At 46.1% G+C, this 16,022-nt stretch overlaps 1 long non-coding RNA gene and 1 other non-coding gene across 2 annotated transcripts; both read right to left on the bottom strand.

Moving 5' to 3' along the window:
- Positions 1-2,254: 2,254 nt before the first annotated feature.
- On the bottom strand, positions 2,255-2,327 carry TRNAK-UUU (transfer RNA lysine (anticodon UUU)). The gene has a single exon. It is a non-coding gene; the product is annotated as a tRNA-Lys (tRNA).
- Positions 2,328-4,335: 2,008 nt separating this feature from the next.
- Positions 4,336-6,995, bottom strand: LOC134740324 (uncharacterized). The gene is made up of 3 exons (XR_010127719.1): positions 6,920-6,995; positions 5,720-5,812; positions 4,336-4,506 (listed from the first exon to the last, which is right to left on the bottom strand). It is a non-coding gene; the product is annotated as an uncharacterized LOC134740324 (long non-coding RNA).
- Between the last annotated feature and the right edge of the window lie 9,027 nt (positions 6,996-16,022).

The following is a 16,022-nucleotide window of genomic DNA, read 5'->3' as shown; positions in this document are numbered from 1 at the left end:
GTTGTCTTCCTCATGCTTTCTCTCTTCCCAGGGCTCTAATAAGAGTAAGAACCGCCGCTTTCTAAGAACCTACTGTGTGTCCAGCAGGGATCTACAGCATTGCATTCAATTCCGTCCTCCCCCACGCCTGCCTTTAATTGATATGATAATATACAAATTTTTAAATGAATAACAAATGTGCCACCAATCACCCAGAACTATTAGGGAGGCTCCAAAGCATCAAAGGCTGAACACCATGGCTGGAGAGGGAATGAACTGGAGGAGGGAAAGGAGGAAAGACTGGGGGGACCCAGAGCTCTCCACCCTTGTCCTCTCGCTCCAGCCTGGTCTGTTCTTGCTCATTCAGAAACTGGTTGGAGTAAAGAGATTCCCCTTTTCAAGATCGCCAAAAGTGGATCTGATCGCTTTCGAAGGGACTCCTTCAGGAAGAAGGAGAAAAATTCGAGAAACTTACCTGTTTCTCTCCCTTGAATGCCTTCTGACCCCTGTGATTTACTTTCCTCAATAAAGAAGCTCGCCTCGCGCACCCAGCCCACTCTTCCTAGGAGCAGCGAGGATCGCTGTCCCTCCAGCACATACCAATTAACTCAAGTCATCTGAATATGGGCATATTGGGCACATATTTCTTTGTAATGGTTCCTCTCCTATTACAATATGTATCTGTTGTTTCATCCTTAGATTGAAAGCTCTTTAAGAATTATGAAAGAATTACAGCTCTTTCAGAATTTGTTTAGCGGGTTTTCTGGTTTTCACACGAAAATAAAATAAAAACAATAATTATAATAATGGCTACCGTGTTTTGAATGCTTGCTTTTAGGCTATTAAGCACAGTACATGCACTGATATCCCATTTAATTATCACAAGCTTATGAGATGGAAGCTATTATTATTCCCTTTCTCCTGGGGAAGCTGAGCTTTAGAGAGCGGGAGGTAATGCTAGGATCTGTGTGGACCACGGTAGAGCATTCCTGTGGGCAGGGTGAAAGCCCTGCCTCACGACTGGGTGCTGTCGCCATCCTGGCCTTTCCCCACTAATCAGGACTCACTGGGCACCACAGTCCACCAGCTAAGAGGGCAGCCTCTTACACGTTCAGCCCACATCCCTATCCTGTCAATGAGGAGATCAAGACCGACTTTCTTCCGTTGCCTGGTTGAAGCCAGGAAGGCTCCATCATTAGCCAAGCAAGGGATGCAATCGGTCCCTTCACTTCACAGGGAAAATTAGCTCACGTTGATGACTTTACATTCTAAAAACCTCTGCAGGAGCCGGATGTTTCCCCCACACCCCGCCTTTTTTTCTTTTTTTTCTTTGAGACAGAGTCTCGCACTGTCGCCCGGGCTGGAGTGCAGTGGCGCCATCTCGGCTCACTGCAACCTCCGCCTCCCGGGTTCAAGCGATTATCCTTCCTCAGCCTCCCGAGTAGCTGGGATTACAGGCGCCGGCCACCACGCCCAGCTAATTGTTTTGTATTTTTACTACAGATGGAGCTTCACCATTTTGGCCAGGCTGGTCTCGAACTCCTGACCTTGTGATTCGCCCGCCTCGGTCTCCCAAAGTGCTAGGATTGCCTGTTTCCCTTTTTAATTTGTAGTAGGGGAGCACTAACATTTCATTTTTCCCATTTCAGTCCCTTGAATACGCTGTCTCTTAATACACACCCTCTTCCTCCCACCAACAGAAGCTGCTGTCTCCGCCTCAACTTCTTCCTGTGTTCAGATCACACTTTTGAGAGGGGAGTCAGGGGTGGATTTGACCTGGTTTAACGAGGGGAACGGCTCAGTTTGGGGCTTCAGTTTCTAGATGATCATCACTTCCTTTTCATAGTACAGAAAACTCTTTCCTAAGGTAGTAAGGAGGGCTGGGAATGTACAGGATCCCAGCCATATTCCTCAGGCACCCAATCGGAAAGAACACAAGAGGGAGGGTCAGCAGGAGCCGTCACAGGGGAGCGAAGAGAGGCTGTCACTGGGGGAGCCTGGTCCTTTGATATATCCGCTGTTGGGATACAGCAGCCCGGCAGGTGGCTACAGAATAATCTGCCTATTTCAGCCCCCGAAGTGATGGATTAGAAGTTTCCCGTATACCTCTGCACAAAGGCCTATCCCCATAGACGGCCCAGGCTTACCCTCCGAGAAGTGTTTGAGGTCGCAGTTTACACAATCCAGGACTTTATTCCCTTCTTTTGCAGTGGGTTAACAAACAAAAGATCCTAAAATTGGTTGTCATTCTTTTAATGAGGAAAAAAACAAACACCGCCCGAACAGGGACTTGAACCCTGGACCCTCAGATTAAAAGTCTGATGCTCTACCGACTGAGCTATCCGGGCTCACGCCAGCAGTATGGCTTCCATTAATGAAGACTGTGTTATCATTATGCCGTGAACTAATGAGCAAGCTGGTGAACGAGTTCCTGGGCTCTTCCTTTGTGTGTGATCCAATTCAATTCCGATGCAGAAATCCGGCGAGGACTGGGAGCAGGCGAAGTCGGGCGTGGGGAGGAAAGGTGATTAGCTTGTTCTTTGGCAGCTGAATACAGATTCGTTAAATAAAGCACGTTCTCCTTATATTTAGAGACTGCGTGGCAAACGTGAACCCTCAGTTCTGCAAAACCGCGCAGGGGAGAGAAAAAGCCGCCCACGAATTGAACTGTCTGCACCGCCTACGCGTGTCTTAGCCCTGAACCCAAAGCGCGTCCGGTCGGAAACCACAGTTCAGTGGTTAAAGACATCAGGCTGCCCCTTCCGAGGAGACGCCACTTTGTGATTCCTTGACCCCATCCCAGGTGCCCACCTCAAAAAAGTAGCGTGAAGCAGATTAGCTGAAAAGAGACGACGGGTGGTAGCCACAGCTCGCCGGAGATCCAGTGAGCGCGCTCCGGACCCACCCCGCCCCCACGGCCGCGGCTTCGACGCACGCGCAGCTTCGTCGCAGCTCGCAAGCCGACCCGCCCCTCCCACTGCTCCCCTCTACACGCAGCTGTTTTCTTCTGACAGATCCCATCAAGAACTTTCAGTCCTCTAGGCCTCGCACGTGCTGTCCCATCGCTAACTGTAATGTCACCTTCCTTTCAACTCCTTTCCCCTCGTTACCTCCAAGCACCTATAGAGAAGGAAAAATAATCTTCCCTCTACCAATTCGAGTTCTCAGCTGGGACTCCTGTAACAACAGACAGAATGAAGAGAAAAACAAACAGAAGTGTATTAACATGTGCATTTCATATATACATGGGACATACCCAGGGAATGAGTAATTCCAAAGGTGTGGCTGAGAACTCCATTTTATACAGCATAGTCAACAAAGAACAATACGTTTTTGGAGAAGTGACAACACAAAGGAAAAGGACCTTAAAGGCCGGGCGCGGTGGCTCACGCCTGTAATCCCAGCACTTTGCGAGGCCGAGGTGGGCGGATCACCTGAGGTCAGGAGTTCGAGACCAGCCTGACCAACATGTGGTGAAACCCCGTGTCTACTAAGAATACAAAAATTAGCCGGGCCTGGTGGCGCGCGCCTGTAATCCGAGCTACTCAGGAGGCTGAGGCAGGAGAATCGCTTGAACTAGGAGGCAGAGGTTGCAGTGAGCCGAGATCGCGCCACTGCACTCCAGCCTGCGCGACAGAGCGAGACTCTGTCCCAAAAAAAAAAAAAAAAAAAGAAAGCAAAAAGAAAGGACCTCGGGTCTCCAGGGACAGCAAATTGTGGGAAAGCACATATATGGAAATTAATGGTAGATAAAGGCAGGTTCCTAAAGCTTGTTAAATATACTCCTCTGGTCCCCTCTGTTCACGTCTCCAAGCTGTTAAGGATCTAAAGTTGTCTTAGGTTATCAACCTTTGTCCTTCCTCGTAGAGAAAGGAGGAGGAACGACTTTGTAAATGTATATCCTGCTTTTAGGCAGATAGGGGGAGGCTATGGAGCTTTATTTTAATCAGCTTCTTCCCAATTGCCTTTAGCGCAAAATAATCCTTAGGCCGGAGTGGCATATTTTGGGGTGGTATATACTGCTATCCTTTACACCTTTGAGAATGCAGCTTGGCCAAAGCAGTAGTTCACGCCTGTAATTCCAGCGCTTTGGAGGCCGAGGCGGGCCAATCACTTGAGGTCAGGAGTTTGAGACTAGCCTGGCCAACATGGTGAAACCTGGTCTGTACCAAAAAATACAAAAATTAGCCGAGTGTGGTGGCGCGCACCCGTAGTCCCAGCTACTCGGGAGGCTGAGGCAGGAGAATCGCTGGAACCCGGGAAACGGAGGTTGCAGTGAGCCGAGATGGCCTTTAATCAATGCTTTAATAGAGAAATAAGCAAGACCTTTGGTAACCCAGAGAAATGACTAGAAGGAAGGCAGAGTAGCACCTGGCAGGGGGGGAAAGGCATTAGAACTGTGCCTTGAAAGGTGAGTAGGAGTGTGCAGGCATGCAGGAAATGTGATTCAGCCAGAAATACCGTGTCTTCTTCTCTGAGCTTGAATTCCAAATGCTTCTCACCAGGATTCCCCCTCTCCTCTTCAGGCTGAAAACAGACAGGGCTTGCCTTTTTAGGGCAAAGGCTAAGCCCAGCATTTCCTAGGAATATGCCTCCCACTTTTGGTCCCAAGGTGGTTGGCTTTTGCTCAGAGCAATAGTAACAATCTCATTCTTCACTCTTACCTGTGTATAAGTAACACTTTAAAGCATGCTGTCAGGTTCTCCAAAGAAACAGAACCAGTAGGACAGAGACAGATAGAAACAGAGGTAGAGAAAGATTATTTTAAGAGCTTGGTTCACACATTGTGGGGGTCAGCAAACCCAAAACCTGTAGGGCAGACTAACGGTTTGAAAATTCAGATAAGAGTTAAGGTTGCCATCTTGAGTTTAAATTCAGCAGGGCAGGCCAAGTGCTGTGGTTCATGCCTGTAATCCCAACACTTTGGGAGACTGAGGCGGGTGGATGACCTGAGGTCAGGAGTTCCAGACCAGCCTGGCCAACATGGTAAAACCCCGTTACTACTAAAAATACAAAAATTAGCCGGGCGTGGTGGTGCACACCTGTAGTCGAGCTACTTGGGAGGCTGAGGCAGGAGAATCTCTGGAACCCAGGAGGCAGAAGTTGCAGTAAGCCCAGATGGCACCACTGCATTCCAGTCTGGGCGACAGACCAGGACTCCGTCTCAAAAAAATTAAATAATTAAATAAATAAATAAATAAATTCAGCAGGGCAGTAAGCTGGAGACTCAGGAAGGCAGGTTTTCTATACCAAAGTTTTTTTTGTGTGTTTGTTTTTGTTTGAGATGGAGTCTTGCTCTGTTGTCCAGGCTGGAGTGCAGTGGCTCGATCTTGGCTCACTGCAACCTCCGCCTCCCAGGTTCAAGCAGTTCTCCTGTCTCAGCCTCCCAAGTAGCTAGGATTACAGGCATGCGCCACCATGTCTGGCTAATTTTTGTATTTTTATTAGAGACGGGGTTTCACCATGTTGGCCAGGCTGATCTGGAACTCCTGACCTCAGGTGATCTGCCCGCCTCAGCCTCCCAAAATGCTGGGATTACAGGCGTAAGCCACCGCGCCTGGCCTATAGCAAAGTTTTTAGGAGAATTCCTTCTTCAGAAACTCCAGTCTTTGCTCTTAAAGGCTTCAGCTGATTTAATGAGGCACATTATAAAAGGTGATCTTCTTTACCTGGAGTCTACTGATTTAAACGTTAATCACACGTAAAAAATACTTTCATTGCCAGGGGCTGTGACTCATACCTGTAGTCTCAGCACTTTGAAAGGCCGAGGCAGGCGGATCGCTTGAGCTCCAGAGTTCGAGACCAGCCTGGGCAACGTGGCGACACCCCGTCTCTATAAATACAAAAAATTAACCAGACATGATGGTGCGTACCTGTGGTCCCAGCTACTAGGGAGGCTGAGGCCAAAGAATGACTTGAGGCCCAGGAGGTTGAGGCTGCAGTGAACTGTGATGGTGCCACTGCACCCCACCCCTGGGCAACAGAACAAGACCCTGTCTCAAAAGAAACAAACAAACAAACAAACCAAAAACACCTTCCTAGTAACATCTAGAATGGCGTTCGACCAAACCTCATGCAAAGTTTAATTCTCTCGTCTATTAGATGATCACTTGGGGTTTCTTCTTATTGATCACCACTGGATTTTCAAGAGCCCCTCATCAAAATACATCTTTCCACCCAAGAACTCAACGATTTTGGAGGTGAAGCCCCATATCAGCTAGCATATTGGCAAACATTAACAGAAAGGGGAGAGGGGTATAAATAGGCCTAAAAAACCATACGGCTGGCTTCATTTTGCCTTTTACCACACTGCGAGTTCTTAGAATGTGGCACATGGATCTCCTTCCTCTCCCTCCATGGTCCAGCCTGGCTAAAAAGAAGGCACTCCCTAAGTGTGTTGTTCCATTGTCTTGCCTTGAGTGGAGTGGCTCATCTTTTTTTTTTTTTTTTGAGACGGAATTTCGCTCTTGTTGCCCAGGCTGGAGTACAATGGCGTAATCTCGGCTCACGGCAACCTCTGCCTCCTGGGTTCAAGCGATTCTCCTGCCTCAGCCTCCCGAGTAGCTGGAATGACAGGCATGCGCCACCATGCCCGGCTAATTTTGTATTTTTAGTAGAGACAAGATTTCTCCATTTTGGTCAGGCTGGTCTTAAACTCCCAACCTCAGGTGATCCGCCCGCCTCAGCCTCCCAAAGTGCTGGGATTACAGGCGTGAGCCACCGTGCCCGGCTGTGGTTCATCATCTTAATGAGGCTTTCTACCGAAATTCAATCCATATCCTCCAAGTTCCACTGACCTCCGCCCCCATGCCGGACAAGCATGGACAACTCTGGAAGCCTAGAAACTGGTGGGATGGCTGATTCCCGGGGTGTTTCCTAGTGATCTCTGCCAGGAGCTTCTCTGTTGGTGCTGATAACAAATTAGCCAATGGATACAAACCTGTTTTGTAAACTATCAGATGTTGAAGATCAAACGGTGTCCTCTGAAATTCAGTTCTTCCTGCATACAGCGTCTGGATATCTTTGCTGGGGCGGAGAGGGTGGTGCATAGGGTTCAGAGGGGTGCAAGGATATGATGTACAAGTGACTTGCAATTTGGAAAATAAAAATACAGGATGTCCAGTGAAATCCAATTTCACAGAAACAACAAATACGTACTTTGTATGTTCCATGCAATATTTGGGACATGTTTGTAGTAAAAAGTATTTGTTGTTTCTCTGAAATTCAAATTTTGGCCGGGTTCAGTGGCTCGTGCCTGTAATTCCAACACTTTGGGAGGGTGAGGCAGGAGGATGACCTGAGGTCAGGAGTTCGGGACCAGCCTGGCCAACATGGTGAAACCCTGTCTCTACTAAAAATACAAAAATTAGCCGGGCACCTGTAATCCCAGCTACTCCGGAGGCTGAGGCAGGAGAATCACTTGAAACCAGGAGGCGGAGGTTACAGTGAGCCGAGATCACGCCACTGCACTCCAGCATGGGAGCAAGACTCCATCTTAAAAAAAGAAAAGAAAAGGAAAAAGAAAAAAAAAGAAATTAATTGGACGTCCTGTATTTGGTCTTCTAATCCTAGTGTAGATTTAAACCAGAAGGGCTTCCGATCTCTGTCTCCTGCCCCACCTAAGAGCTGTTCTAGGGTCCTTGTTATTGTTTTTGTTTTCTTTTTTAAAGACAGGGTTTCACCCTGTTGGCCAGGCTGGTCTCGAACTCCTGACCTCAAGCAATCCGTCCGCCTCGACTTCCCAAAATGCTGGGATTACAGGCGTGAGCCACCGCGCCCGGCCCCGGTCCTTGTTATGGTTAAAAAAGCTGGACAAATCCCGGCTCCTTTGGCCAAGAAGGGGCCCGGGCTGTCACCATTCCCGGCGAGCCCGCGACCAAGCATGCGGCGGAGGCGGCGCAGGCCGAGAGCTCCCGCCCCTCTGACCATGAGAGAAAGGTCGCAGCGCCCACGGCTGCCTAGAACCCGAAAGAAGAGGAGCGGGGTGTGGGGGGACAGGGTTGCTCAAGAAAGTGAGCTATGCGCAGTGCTCCGGGAGAGCTTGTCTCAAACCAGGCTCCAAGTGAGGGGAGAGGCGTAACTTCGTACTGGGCAGTTTAAAAAGTAGGACGTATGTCCCCAGTATCCTCCCTCCCAGAGGAAAATGCCGATAAGTTTTCCCTTAACTGCCCCAGCCCGAGTGAGAACCCACAGGGTGTTGACCCTGATGACTGTGCAGAAATCACATGTAGTGATGACTAACGCCAAAAGTGAAAACGCTGCCGAAACCCGGTGTCGAACCAGCGACCTTTAGATCTTCAGTCTAACGCTTTCCCAACGGAGCTATTTCGGTTGCCCTGGAAAACATTTTTCTTTTCTTTTTACATAATTACAATAAAATAGTATTTGTTCCATGGTAACAAAGATCATATGGATTCAGCTAGAAGTAGGCATTTTACAAATGTTACAAAGGTGATAAGGCAAGGCCCTTGTTTACAAATTAGAAGTGATAAATCACTTTTCTCAGAGTTTTTGTTGTTGTTGTTGTTGTTGTTTTAAGTTCCCTGCAATTTGCTTTTTTCATTTAAAAACATATTATGGACTTTTTTCATGGCAGTTATGTAGACCTATCATGCTTTTTAGTCCACATTCGCCAGTATTGGATTGTATGGTTATAACATAATCTATGTAATCAAACTGACAACTATCGGCTTTTTTACCTTTTTCTATATCTCATTATTAAAAACAATACTGCCATAAATTTTTAAAATATACTTGTTGTTCTTGTGCAAAGGCAGATTTTGCAAGGTAGATATATATAAACATTGTGATTTTTCTTCAGACTGAAATCCAGGATATATAGAAGAGGTAAAGAAGGCCATTTGTAAAGGCTTCAAATGTAGACTTTCAATGCTACCTCCACATGAGGTAAACATAGAGTCACTGTACAGTATTTGTTAAAAACATTGATTTGCTAAACCTAGCATTAAAAATATACCTCAATTTTTGGAATACCATCTTGGCATTTTTCATTTTTAAATATATATAGTCAAAAAAAAAAAGAAGTCAGGCTTCCCTCAAACTCTAAGAAGTAAGCTGTGGTTTAATAATATCTCTAATATGCTGATTTTATTCCTCCTCCACCTCCCATTTCATAATTTTCATCTCTTGCATTTACTCACTTAAAAATGTTTTAGCCAGACGCGGTGTCTCTGGGAGGCCGAGGCAGGCGGATCACCTGAGGTCGGGAGTTCAAGACCAGCCTGACCAACATGGAGAAACCCCGTCTCTACTAAAAATACAAAATTAGCCGGGCATGGTGGCGCATGCCTGTAATCCCAGCTACTTGGGAGGCTGAAGCAGGAGAATCGCTTGAACCCGGGAGGTGGAGGTTGCGGTGGGCCGAGATTGCGCCATTGCACTCCAGCCTGAGCAACAAGAGCAAAACTCCGTCTCAAAAAAAAAAAAGTTTTATATAAACTCCATAAGGCTGTTAGAATAATTCAACGCTTCGTATTCACTTGCTTCATAAATAAGGAGCCAGCATGGGCTCATTATAATTTGAAATAAAAACATGACCTTAGTTTAGAATTTATAAACAATAGGCTTAAAATGGAGGATGAGTATAGACTGTCATTCTCAAGAAAGGTTAAGAAAAGAGTACATCTGAAATGAGATGTTTGTGGCTGTCACACCTAAACTAGGTGACTTTACAGTTTTTTCAGACTCAAGAGCCTATCATTTGTTTAGCTTAAATTTCACCCTTTTGGTTTCCCTTGGTAGTTGAAGTAGGAAAAATTCTAAAATGACCCACAAAACACCCTCCCAGCCCCACAAAACCCTGCATAATCCCTGGGACTATGAAATTCATCATATTAATTTATAACCTGTTATTAGGTGATATTATATAGTACAGGTTACTCTAAAATATGTGATTATCTGGGTGAGCCTGACCAATCACTTGAGCCCTTTAAAAGCAGAGGGTTTTTTCTAGCTGGTTGCAGAAAGGAGTCAGAGACTCAAAACACAAGACTTGAAGATGGAGGGGACCATGTGGCAAAAACATGTGGGCAGTCTCTAGAAGTTGAGGGTGGTTCTCAGCTGACAGCCAGCAAGGAAATTGGTCTTCAGTTCTACAACTGCAGGAAACCTAAGTTGGCCAAGAACAAGAATACGCTTGGAAGCAGCTTTCCCCTCAGTGCTTCCAGATGAGAACTCAAGCTGGTCAACTCCTTGATTCCAGCCTTGTGACACCCTGAGTAGAGAACCCAGTCATATCGTGTGGGACTTATCATCTACAGATGAACGGATAAACCGTGAACGGATAGAACAGGTGTTGTTTTAAGCTACTGTTTATAGTAATTAGTTATGCGGCTATGGAAAATTAATACCGTAGTATAGACTTACCATAGGCTAGGTATATTAATGACAAATAGTGGATTTAAGTCCTTTTCTGGTCACTTATTTGCCTGTTCTTGAGTCACTTACTTGTCTATGCTTAAGTCGGTTTCTAGGTATATTGACAAAGAGTGGATTTAAGTCCTTTTCTGGTCACTTACTTGCCTATGTTCTTGAGTCATTTACTTGTCTATGCTTAAGTCAGTTTCTTTTCTTTTTTCTTTTTTCTTTTTTTTTTTTGAGACAGAGTCTTGCTTTGCTGCCCAGGCTGGAGTGCAGTGGTGCGATCTCGGCTCACTGCAACCTCCGCCTCCCGGATTCAAGCGATTCTCCTGCCTCAGACTCCCGAGTAGCTGGGACTAAAGGAGCCCACCACCACGCCCGGCTTGCTTATTTATTTATTTATTTATTTATTTATTTATTTATTTATTGAAACAGAGTCTTGCTCTGCCGCCCAGGCTGGAGTGAAGTGGCATGATCTCGGCTCACTGCAACCTCTGCCTCCTGGGTTCAAGCGATTCTTCTGTCTCAGCCTCCCGAGCAGCTGGGAATACTGTTGTGTGCTACCATGCCCAGCTAATTTTTGTATTTTTAGTAGAGACGGGATTTCACCATATTGGCAAGGCTGGTTTCGAACTCCTGACCTTGTGATCCCCCCGCCTCGGCCTCCTAGTATGCTAGGATTACAGGCGTGAGCCACCGCCCCCAGCCCCGGCTAATTTTTGTATTTTGAGTAGAGATGGGGTTTCGCCACACTGGCCAAGCTGGTCTCGAACTCCTGACCTCAGGTGATCCACCCTCCTCGGCCTCCCAAAGTGCTGAGATTACAGGCATGAGCCCCTGCACCTGGTCCCAGTGTGATAACACACACATGCACATATACATACATATATAATTTATATATACATATATGTGTATATGTATAAAAAAAGACACACACACACACACACATACATACACACATATATATGTAAAATACCTGGACGCCATCTGCAGAGATTCTGATTCAATTAGGGGTAGGGCAATTATATACGTGTGTGTGTGTGTGTGTGTGTGTGTGTGTGTGTGCGTCTAAAATTGCCCTAGCCCCTAATTGAATTAGAATCTCTGCAGATGGGGTCAAGGTATTATATGTGTTTTTAAGTTGGCCAATTGATTTTATGTGCAGGCTCTCTCAGTCTCTCATTCCTCCGTTCTCACAAAAATGCCACTGTCACATTTTAAGACCCATTTTCTAAAATTGCTTACTCGACCTCTGAACAGGCACATCTTACAAAGTATGTCTAAAACTGAACCTGTTGGGTGCAGTGGCTCACACCTGTAATCCCAGCACTTTGGAAGGCCGAGGTGGGAGAACTGCATGAGGCCAGGAGCTTGAGACCGTCCTGGGCAACATGGTGAGACCCCGTTTCTACAAAAAATAAAAAATAAGCTGGGCGTAGTGGCGCACACCTGTAGTTCCAGCTACTAGAGAGGCTGAGGCAGGAGGACTGCTTTAGCCCAGGAGTTGGAGGCTGCAGTGAGCTATGATCATGCCACTACACTCCAACCTAGGCAACCCAGTGAGACCCTATCTCTAAAAAAATTAAAAATGAACCTAACTTTCCTTCTAAACTTGCTTATCTTACTACCATCTTCCATCTAGGTTTCCTAAGTCAGAAAAATAAGAATTCCTTCTTCTCTCTGCCCTCCATTTTATGGGAAAGCCATGAAATGCTTTCGTTCTACTTCATCCTTTCTGGAATCCCTCCGTGTCTCATCTTCGTATCCTCTCCAACCTCCTTTTTTTTTTTTCTTTTTTTTCTTTTTTTTGAGAGGGAGCTCTGTAGCCCAGACTGGAGTGCAGTGGCACGATCTTGGCTCACTGCAACCTCTGCCTCCCGGGTTCAGGCGATTCTCTTGCGCCAGCCTCCCGAGTATCTGGGAATAGAGGCACCCGCCACCATGCCTGGCTGATTTTTTTGTATTTTTAGTAGAGATGGGGTTTTGCCATGTTGGCCAGGCTGGTCTGGAACTCCTGACTTCAGGTGATCCGCCTGCCTCGGCCTTCCAAAGTGCTGGGATTACAGGCATGAGCCACCGCACCCGGCCCCTCTCCAATCATTTTCCACCCTGCTTAAGAATGTTTCACTAGCTCTCTAGTTGAAAACAGAAATCCAGGCTCTTGGGCCGAATGGGGTGGCTCAGGCCTATATTCCCAGCACTTTGGGAGGCCGAGGCAGGTGGATCACCTGAGGTCAGGAGTTCAAGACCAACTTGGCTAACATGGTGAAACCCTGTTTTTACTAAAAATACAAAAAATTAGCCAGGCGTGGTGGCACGTGCCTGTAATCCCAGCTACTTGGGAGACTGAGGCAGGAGAATTGCTTGAACCTGGAAGGGGCAGCTTGCAGCGAGCCAAGATCGCGCCACTGCACTCCAGCCTGGAAGCCTGGGTGACAGAGCCAGTCTCCATCTCAAAAAAACAAAAACAAAAACAAAAAAACAACAAAAAAAGCAAAGCAAAGAAAAAAAAAACCCCAGGCTTTTTTTTCCCTTTAAATATAAACAGAGACCAGGGTCTCACTATGTTACCCAGGCTGATCTCGAACTCCTGGGCTCAAGGGATCCTCCTGCCTTGGCCTCTCAAAATGTTAGAATTGCAGGCAGGAGCTACATGGCTTCTCCATAGGGTATGTAAAGCCTTCCATAACTTGGGGCTAACCTTTCTCCAGGAGCATATCTCAGGGCTCTCTCTTTGACCCTAAACACAAGCTATTCATGCAGTTATCTGAACTCAGAATGCTTTGGCCTTGCATTTCATCTTCCTCCATGCAGCATTTTTGACATTGCCCTTCTCCTAACCCCTATGTAACCTGCAACTCTCAGCTCACATACATTCTCCTAGTTCTAGAAGTCTTCTCAGACATGTCTTTATCCCCTCTCTCCTAATTCACTACAGAATAGTCGTCCCTACAGTGCTTTTACACCACTTATAAAACTGGATTGCAATTGCCTGTTTACGCTCTTTCTTGCTATTTGTATCCCCAATGTATGTCACATAACAGGCTAGAGTAAATGTGGAATTAATAATTAATTTAAAAATCTCTAGCCATATCTCAGGACCAACTCTTTAGTAACCTCTAATGTCACCTGGTCAAACTTAGAAGATGTGACCTCTGCAATACTCTTTGTAAAAGATCCGAGACCTTCAGCTTTTTGCTTTTAAAGAAGCCTCATCTGGCTACCTTGTCTCCTTCCCCTGAGGGATCAATGTGAGCAGGAGAGTTTAGCCAAAAATTATGAGGAGAGTTTAACCACAAATTATGAGCTTTGGAGGGCAGCGCCATGAAAGGCTTGGGATGCTTCCCACTGGGTATGGTAGAGTACTTGGCAAAAGTTTGTTTTTGTTTTTTTTTTCACTCTGTTGCCCAGGCTGGAGTGCAATGGAGTGATCTCGGCTCACTGCAACCTCCACCTCACAGGTTCAAGTGATTCTCCCACTTCAGCCTCCCAAGTAGCTGGGATTACAGGCACCTGCCACCATGCCCAGCTAATTTTTGTATTTTTAGTGGAGATGGGGTTTCACCATGTTGGCCAGGCTGGTCTGGAATTCCTGATCTCAAGTGATCCTCCCACCTCAGCCTCCCAAAATGCTGGGATTATGAGACGCCCTGCCTGGCCATAGGTTTTATAAACTTTTAGAAGCAAGTTATAAATTTTGATAACACTCTTAGAGTTGCACAAAATATACAACTATAGTGAATGAATTGCAAAGATTTTCTATACCTCTTTTTAGGACAATACTGTAGGTTGGTTCTCAATTATCTTGCTGAAAGTACAGCAGACCCTTAAATGTATAGGATTAACATTTTTGTAAAAATTCAGAGGTCCCCGACAAATTTAATAGTTTATCATTTTGCTGAGTCATAATTTTGAATCATGACTGAGCATGGTAGACCCCTCAAGATCCACATCCTAGCCCATCATGTCACATTAAAAGACGTAATGAGGGGTCGGACACAGAGGCTCACACCTGTAACCCCAGCACTTCAAGAGGCCGAGGTGGGAGGATCCCTTGAGCCCAGGAGTCAAGAACAGCCTGGGCAAATATAGTGAGACCTCTATCTTAAAAAATAAACATAAAAATAACAAAGGATTCAATGAGGGATCGTTAAATGTTTCAGCTACATTTGATTGTCCCTAATGTAGGACACTGTATGCCATGCTAGTATTCAAGATTGCAGGATACAGCTCTCACAAACGTCAGGGGTCTACCGCAGTGGTTCCTTAGCTTGCCGGAAAAAAACCTTTGCTGAAACTTAATACCAAATCCAGCCAATGAGAGTCAGGCAAATGACTTGAACACTTAGGTGGCCTTCCTAAGAACCAGGCTAGAAAATCATCCCTGACATCAGAGCCAACTTTGTAGACATAAGGGCCTTGATCAATCAAGGAACCTGTAGGCTGAATTTCAGGGATGTTCCTTTCTTCATGTACAGCCTTAAAAGAAATGGTGCTGCCGGGCGCAGTGGCTCATGCCTGTAATCCCAGCACTTTGGGAGGCTGAGGTGGGTGAATCACAAGGTCAAGAGTTCGAGACCAGCCTGGCCAACATGGTGAAACGCCGTCTCTACTAAAAATACAAAAAATTAGCTGGGTGTGGTGGCATGCGCCTGTAATCCCAGCTACTCGGGAGGCTGAGGCAGGAGAACTGCTTGAACCCGGGAGGCGGAGGTTGCAGTGAGCTGAGATCACGACACTGCACCCAGCCTGGGTGACAGTGCGAGACTCCATCTCAAAAAAAAAAAAAAAAAGAAAAAAAAGAAATGGTGCTATCGATATTAATTAGCTTCTGGAAATGGAAATGTGCATTTATACATGATGTGATACAATCTAGGAGGAAAGTACTTAATTATCAGCTGCCTTCCAACCCAGAGTTTCTTCCAGAGCACAGGACTGTAGAGGTCACAAACTCAACCCAGCTTTGAATTCCAACACTGTGACTAACTGACCAGCTACATGACCTTGAGTGAATTTATTTAAATTAGGTTTCCTTCATCTTCAAAATGATTGCAACATTTTCTTCTTAAAATTGTTTATGTGCAAGCCAGAGAATGGTCAGAGTTCCTATTTCAGCACCCTGTACATGGAGGCAGATGCTCAGCAAATGTGAGGTCCCTCCCACAGGCAGGAATTGTGCTTGCTCTGATCTGAGCCCCCGCCAGGACCACAGGTTACTTTGCCTATCCCCTCCCTGAACCTGAACTTTCCAGCGAAAACTTGTACAAACATATCCACTGTCATTAGTTTTCTCAAAGGTCTTCAAATCAAAACTCAATTGCTTGTTTCAAAAACAGAACTTGAGGCCAAGTGCAGTAGCTCACACCTGTAATCCCAGCACTTTGGGAGGCAGAGGCTGGTGGATTATTTGAACCCAGGAATTCAAGATCAGCCTGGGCAACATGGCAAAACCCTGTCTCTACTAAAAATTCAAAAATTAGCTGGTTCTGATGGCATGCACCTGTGGTCCCAGCTACTTGGGGAGCTGAGGTAGGAAGAATCGCTTGAGCCCAGCAGGCGGATGTTACAGTGAGCTGTCATGCCACTGCCCTCCACCCTGGGTGACAATGTGAGACCCTGTCTCAAACAAAAAACAGAATTTGAATTCCTACATAAAACAGCCA

This window comes from Pongo pygmaeus, chromosome 9 (assembly GCF_028885625.2).
Source record: "Pongo pygmaeus isolate AG05252 chromosome 9, NHGRI_mPonPyg2-v2.0_pri, whole genome shotgun sequence".
NCBI lineage: Eukaryota > Metazoa > Chordata > Mammalia > Primates > Hominidae > Pongo > Pongo pygmaeus.
Note: the sequence above shows the minus strand (reverse complement) of the source record. Positions and strands in the feature narration are given on the sequence as shown.